This window comes from Muscardinus avellanarius, assembly GCF_963383645.1.
Source record: "Muscardinus avellanarius genome assembly, chromosome: 5".
Taxonomy (NCBI): Eukaryota; Metazoa; Chordata; class Mammalia; order Rodentia; family Gliridae; genus Muscardinus; species Muscardinus avellanarius.
In genome coordinates, this window is record NC_137790.1 from 89,514,730 (window position 1) to 89,521,805 (window position 7,076).

The 7,076-nt window shown below is 46.0% G+C and overlaps 2 pseudogenes across 2 annotated transcripts; both read left to right on the forward strand.

The window, feature by feature from the left end:
* The first annotated feature begins 568 nt into the window (after window positions 1-568).
* LOC308263561 (WD repeat and SOCS box-containing protein 2-like) lies at window positions 569-2,268 on the forward strand (annotated as a pseudogene). Its single transcript has 2 exons — window positions 569-1,763; window positions 2,189-2,268. The product of its transcript is annotated as a WD repeat and SOCS box-containing protein 2-like (transcript).
* A 2,268-nt stretch (window positions 2,269-4,536) lies between these two features.
* LOC308262888 (rRNA-processing protein FCF1 homolog) lies at window positions 4,537-5,136 on the forward strand (annotated as a pseudogene). The gene has a single exon. The product of its transcript is annotated as an rRNA-processing protein FCF1 homolog (transcript).
* Window positions 5,137-7,076: the final 1,940 nt, after the last annotated feature.

Genomic DNA, 7,076 nt, shown 5'->3' on the forward strand with positions numbered 1-7,076 from the left:
GAGCGGATGGACAGTCCAAGAAGCGCTAGCCGGGCTCTGTGGGGCTGCGGGTCCTTGGGGCTCAGTGGATTAAGGCCCAATTCGACACGGGTCGGCACCAAGATGATTAATAAAGATGCAGCAGGTCCCATTGGCGCACAGATACACACAGGACGCCGATATAAGATGATATGCATGTCTTTATTCATGGGGAGTCAGCCGCCAGCCCTCAGGGCCCGCAGGGGCTATTGGGGGAGAGCGCGCTTCTCTGTCTCGGGCTTCTCTTCTATTGAGGGGCGTGGTCTCCTCTGGGAATCACAGGGCTCCACCTCCTAGCTTCCTGCCCTGCCCCCTGCGGGGCAGCGGCTCAAACATTTCAGTATCCTGAAAGACACACAAACAAGAAAATGGCAGTGTAGCTGTGGCTAGGGAGGGGAACTAGGTGGCTGGGAACAAAGTTGGAAGGGAAACTTACATTTTACTCTATGTCATACTGTGCTTCTCGATATCTGCACCTTGTTTGCATATCACTCTTCCAAAGAATAATCAAGGGGGCGGCGACAGCGGTGGTGGTGGCCGGCGCCTGCGTGCGTCCTCCATGGAGGCCAGAGAGGAGCCACTGCTGCTGGCTGAGCTCAAGTCCGGGCGCCCCCACCAATTTGACTGGAAGTCTAGCTGTGAGACCTGGAGTGTGGCCTTCTCCCCGGACGGCTCCTGGTTTGTCTGGTCTCATGGACACTACATCGCCAAGCTGATCCCCTGGCCCCTGGAGGAGCAGTTCATCCCTAAAGGGGTTGAAGCCAAAAGCCGAAGCAGCAAAAATGGCACAAAAGGATGGGGTAGCCCCAAGGAGAAGACGCTGGACTATGGGCAGATCGTGTGGGGCTTGGCCTTCAGCCCCTGGCCTTCCTCACCCAGCAGGAAGCTCTGGGCACCCTCCCCCCCCAGGTGCCTAGCATCTCCTGCCTGATCCTCACTACGGGGCTTAATGCCAGACAGATCAAGATCTGGGAGGTGCAGACAGGGCTCCTGCTTTTGAATCTTTCTGGCCACCAAGATGTTGTGAGAGATCTCAGCTTCACACCCAGCGGCAGTTTGATTTTGGTCTCTGCATAGAGAGACAAGACTCTCCGCATCTGGGACCTGCACAGACACGGTAAGCAGATCCGGGTGCTGTCGGGCCACCTGCAGTGGGTGTACTGCTGCTCCATCTCCCCTGACTGCGGCATGCTGTGCTCAGCGGCTGGAGACAAGCCTGCGCTCCTACATGTTAATCCGGAAGCTGGAGGGCCACCAAAGCAGCATTGTCTCTTGTGACTTCTCCCCCAACTCTGCTCGTCACCGCTTCCTACGACACCAGCGTGATCATGTGGGACCCCTACACTGCACCACACCCAGCTGGAGCCCGCCATGGACAGCGAGGTCCACATGAGCTCACTGAGATCCGTGTGCTTCTCTCCTGTGCCTCGCCACAGTGGCAGATGACAGGCTCCTCAGGATCTGGGTCCTGGGGCTGAAAGTACCCGGGGCCTTCGCTCCCATGACCAATGGGCTTTGCTGCACATTCTTTCCACACGGTGGAGTTATTGCCACAGGGACCCGAGATGGCCACGTCCAGTTCTGGACGGCTCCTGGAGTCCTCTTCTCATTGAAGCACTTATGCCGAAAGCCCTTCGAAGTTTCCTGACGACTTACCAAGTCCTAGCACTGCCAATCCTCAAGAAGATGCAAGAAGATGAAAGAGTTCCTCACGTACAGGACTTTTTTTTTTTTTTTTTTTGGTGGTACTGGGGTTCCTGGAAGCCCTTCTACCTCTGAGCTACACTCCCAGACCTATTTTTACATTTTTGTTTTGGAAACAAGGTCTCCTAAGCCAGCACGCGTGGCTGGCTTCAAACCTGCACGATCCTCCTGTCTCTGCCTCCCAAGCGCAGGGATTACAAGCGTGGGCCACCACGCCCGGCTACGTATAGGACTTTTTAGGCAACGCTGCACATCTTGTTTTCTTGGTAGCAGGATAAATCTTCCCAGCAAAGGAATAGCTGGAATAGGCCCAACATCTGGTCTTGGATTGAGATGGAATTCTTCGGGATTGTTAATGGAATGTAGCCAGCCGGATCCCAGTGGCTTGGTGCAGACCCTTTCCCCCATGGTGCGTGCAAGCATCTTACAGCAGGCTCCCACCTCCGCGGTGACGCCTTACCTCCAGTCTTCAGTCCACTGGTGAACGATGTCCAACTCCTAGTCGTTTTGATTCCAAGTGCAGTTATGGATGTGTTTGGGCAGTAAGCGTAGGCATCCAGCTCCTCTCCCTCGTGGCGGTGAAGCTCGCATCCTCAGCTGGGAAACAGCTGCCATGTCTTGCAGTCCGGTCGTCTCCTCCAGTGTGGTGTGGGCAGCGTGGTCCAATCTCCTGTGGTCAGGGCTGCTCCCACGGTGGCTCCTGACCAGCAGGACTAAGTTCTCGTGTATCCATTGTGTGAGGTGTTAACTGAGTTACAGATGAGTCAGGCTGGGCTCCTGGGTGACAGACACCATTATTGGCTTTTTCCTTTAGACAGTGGTGTGCATGTGTAGAGGCCAGGTTTTACATCAGATCATACAAGGATTATTGCTAAGATGCATGACTGTTCAAATGGCTGAGTTGTCAGTTGGCCATTTATTAGCATCATATTTATTTGTATTTTCTCAAAAGATGTTAAGGTACAACTGTGTTTTCTCAATGGCATCTAAAAGCCAGAGTGGGCAAATGGAGTCATTGTGAAGCTGTCTTGGTTTTGTGGAAGGTGGGTGTGGCCTCCCTTAGCTCGCGCCTTGACCTTGTCAGGCTCATTGGCCACTTTCAACCTCCTGGAAACAAAAACAGCTCCTTAAAGTACTGTTCTCCTTCGGTGGCATGTACCTGCCCAATCTAAACACCTCATTCAGACAAAATCTGCTTTAGGAAATTTAGTATATTTTAAATTATTTTAAAAGAAATGCAACATCTTCGGTTTTGTTAATGCTCTATGGAGGCAGTGTATCATACAGCTTGTTGAGACTAGAGGAATCTCCTCTACCACCTTTGTTGCTTGAAGAAAAATGTTTCAAAATGAGGGTTTCATTGAAGGACAAAAAAAAAAAAAAACCAAACCAAAGAATTATCAAGAATTAATAAGAAAGATGTGCGACATTACTCTCCTACAAATGGAAATCATGTGCAAAACATTTAAATAGTGACATTATGTAAGGATGAAATAAGGTACAATTCTAGAAGATATAATAACCACACACATCATGTAACGCAGCAGAGAAATACCTAAAAAGAAAACTATAACTACCCAGAGGACTTGAATAAAATACTTCTGAGTTTAACAGACCAAGTAGAAAAAACATAAGCTTTGATCTAAGAGGATTTGAACAATGCAATGAATAAGTTGTGTTAAACAGATGCACACATAAATAGAGAATATACACTCTTGACTTTTTGGCGGTGCTGGGTATGTGTCGTGTCCATAGCCCAGTTGTGCCAGGTTAGTGGGGTAGGTTGCAGAAAACCTAAAGAAGTACCTCAATACAGTGTGCAAGACATATGATCTACTGGAGAATGCTGACGAGAGAACAGGGGCTGCTCCAAGAAGCATTCAGTTATGGCAGACTGAACAGCTAGCGCTTCTGTTTCCCAGGGTGCTTCACCGAGCAGTGCCTCCTCTCTCATCCCATGCCTGGTGTTTGTCCAAGGTGCCAGCGGGGTAGATGACACATATTTTTTCATGGTGTTCTCAGTTCCGTGCTTGACCCCCTTCAGAGAGGGTTGTATCTATCAGGCTGCAGAAGCAACGACATCATCAGCATCAGCTCAGTTTGCTTGTATGCTCAGCATCCCAAGAAGCAGCTGTCCTGGTATACTGTAGGAAAGCAAGTACCTGCAGCTGTTTCTACGGGTAATACTACTTTGCCCTAGTTTTCCCTGTGCATAAGACAAAGCCAGTGTCCTTCAAGATAATATATATCTGGAATTTCTGTCCAAGGCTTGCTCTCATTGTTTCCTTAACTTGGCTAGGTTTTTGGGAACAGAAATGGGGCATTCCGGGACATAGTGTTTTACTGTCCCCATTTTCTTTAGGGACAAACAAATATCAAGCCTAGGGCCTCATTCATGCCAGGAAAGCACTTTAACATGAACTATACCCTCCATCCCAAGAAAATATGCTTTTTCAATGCCCTGAAGCAGTTATAAAATCAAGCATGCATTCGTCCAGAAATAAAGCTTTATAAATCTCAAAAGTTTTAAATGTAAAGACCATACCCTCTGATCATAAACCAAGAAACTGGAAATTAACAATGAAAAGCTAAAATTAATGAAATCCTTTATCCACAGATATTAAGAAACATTTTCCAGCTGGGCGTGGTGGCGCACGCTTGTAATCCCCGTGCTTGGGAGGCTGAGACAGGAGGATCGTAGAGGTTTGAAGCCAGCCTCAGCTACTTATGTGGCTCTCAGCAACTTAGTGAGACCCTGTTTCCAAATAAAATATAAAATGGGGGATTCCGGAACCGACGGGAAAGAGAGTGATCATGGGGAAGCAAAAGAAAACAAGGAAGTACGTGACCATGAAGCGAATGCTTAGTCTTAGAGATGAGAGACTTAAAGAAAAGGATAGATTAAAACCAAAAAAGAAACCAAAGAAAGATCCCAGTCTACTGAAAGAAATAGAAGTCCCCCAACACCCTTCATGCTTATTCTTCCAATATAACACTCAGTTGGGCCCACCTTACCACATTCTGGTTGATACCAACTTTATCAACTTTTCCATTAAAGCCAAATTGGACTTAGTGCAATCAATGATGGATTGTCTATATGCCAAGTGTATCCCTTGTATAACTGATTGTGTAATGGCTGAAATTGAAAAACTGGGGCAGAAGTATTGAGTGGCTTTAAGAATTGCCAAGGACCCACCATGGTTTGAACGATTACCATGCACACACAAAGGAACCTATGCAGATGACTGCTTAGTACAAAGAGTAACTCAGCACAAGTGTTACATCGTGGCCACAGTTGACCATGACCTTAAACGAAGAATCCGGAAGATCCCTGGAGTTCCTATCATGTACATTTCTAACCATAGGTACAACATTGAGCGGATGCCCGATGATTATTGAGCCCCTCGGTTCTAATTCTTACAACAAAGTTCCTCTGCCTGCTTTCAACCAACTTTGTCTGCTTCAGTTCACTAAACATGCTATATAGCATGGATTATTCTTCTTGTCACCCATTTGCTCTATTGAGCTGATTTTGGTTAAATATACTCACTTTTTGATGCTTTTTGAAAAATAAATAAATAAATAAAATGGGTCTTGGGAGTATGGCCTGGAAGTAGAAAGCCTCTGGGTTCCACCCCCAGTACCACCAAAAAAAAAAAAAAGAAACATTTTCTGGGTATGATGGCATACACCATAAACTCAGTGAGACCCTCACCAACTTAGCAACATCCTGTTTCAAAATGAAAAATAGAAAATAGGGTCGGGAATGTAGCTCAGAGGTAGAATGTCCATGGGTTCCAACTCCAGCACCCCCCCCCCAAAAAAAAACCTATTCTGAAAAAAACAAAAGAAAACAAAACAGAAAACAAGAACCTATGTCTTTGAGTGATTCTGAGCTTGTCACAATCTTTCAACAGAGCAGTGATTATCATCCCATTACTTCTTAGCTATCCCATTTTATCACTGAAAAAAATCTATAATTATTTGAAATCTTTCTAAAATTCCAATTTTGCAAGCCAGGTGTGGTGACACACACTTTTAATCCCAGTTCTTGGGAGGCTGAGACAGGAGGATAGCAGGTTCAAGGCCAGCCTCAGCATTTAGTGAGACTCAGAAACCTAACATAAACCCAAAACAAAACAAAAGAGGGCTGGGGCATAGCTTGAAGATAGAATGCTCCTAGGTACAATCCCCAGTAACACACACACACACACACACACACACACACACACACACACACATCCATATTCTACATTTTGCATCATGCCTCTCAACAATTCGAGGCAATATGTGTAATGTAGTAATGTTTAAAATATAAATTAAGAAAATTTCAACCCTCCCGGTTCCCCACCCCTCTTTTTCTCTGAGGCTCCATAATCACTTTCCTCTGTAAACCCTTCTTTTAAAAATTTTTTTTCGCAGTACTAGGGCTCTAACCCAGGGACATTCTACCTCTGAGTTACACCCCAGCTCTACTTTTTATTCTTTATTTTGAAGCAGAGTCTCACTGAGTGCAGAGGGCCTCACTAAGTAGCTGAGGCTGCCCGTGAACTGCGATCCTCCTGTCTCAGCCTCCTGAATGCTGGGATCACACGCGTGCACCACCACGCCCGGCTCATCGTGACCCTTCTATTAGAGATCTGGAAGAGGGAAAACACCACTTCAGAACAATATGACTTATAGAAAATTTCTGATGCAGCAGAAGGGGTTAAACCCCTCCCAACACATAAACCCTTTTCCTTTTGGCATGATAAAATTTGGGGCTAAGGAGAGGAGGGAAAGAGTGAAGAAGGAAGTGAAAGATCACATACGACCCCAAACACACTTTTTCTTGGAAATTTTGGAATTGAACCCAGGGACATTCTACCTCTGAGCTGTACCCCCAGCCTTATTTTATTCTTTTATTTTCAAACAGGGTCTCACTAAATTGTGGAGGGCCTCATTCACTAAGCTGCTGAGGCTGGTTTCAAACTTGCGATCTTCCTGTGTCAGCCTCCCAAGTACTGGGATTACAAGTGTGCACCACCCGACTACAAACACACTTTAAAAAAATTTAGATTAATTTATTTTATTAAAACATTTTTTATTGGTGCATTGTAATTGTACATGATGGTCAGATTGGTAGTGGTACATTTATATATGCCCAGAAGATTATTTATTCTGTATCCTTTATTCTGTTTCCTCCTGCAAGCCTCTCCTTTCCTTCCTGATCTCCTTCCACTACTCTTGTCTCTCTCTTCATTTTCATGAGGTCCTGTTTATTTCCTTTTCTCTTTCTAGCTTCCACATCAGAGAGAAAACCTTTCATCCTAGTTTTTCTGACTCTGGCTTATTTCACTTAGAGACTAGGGACC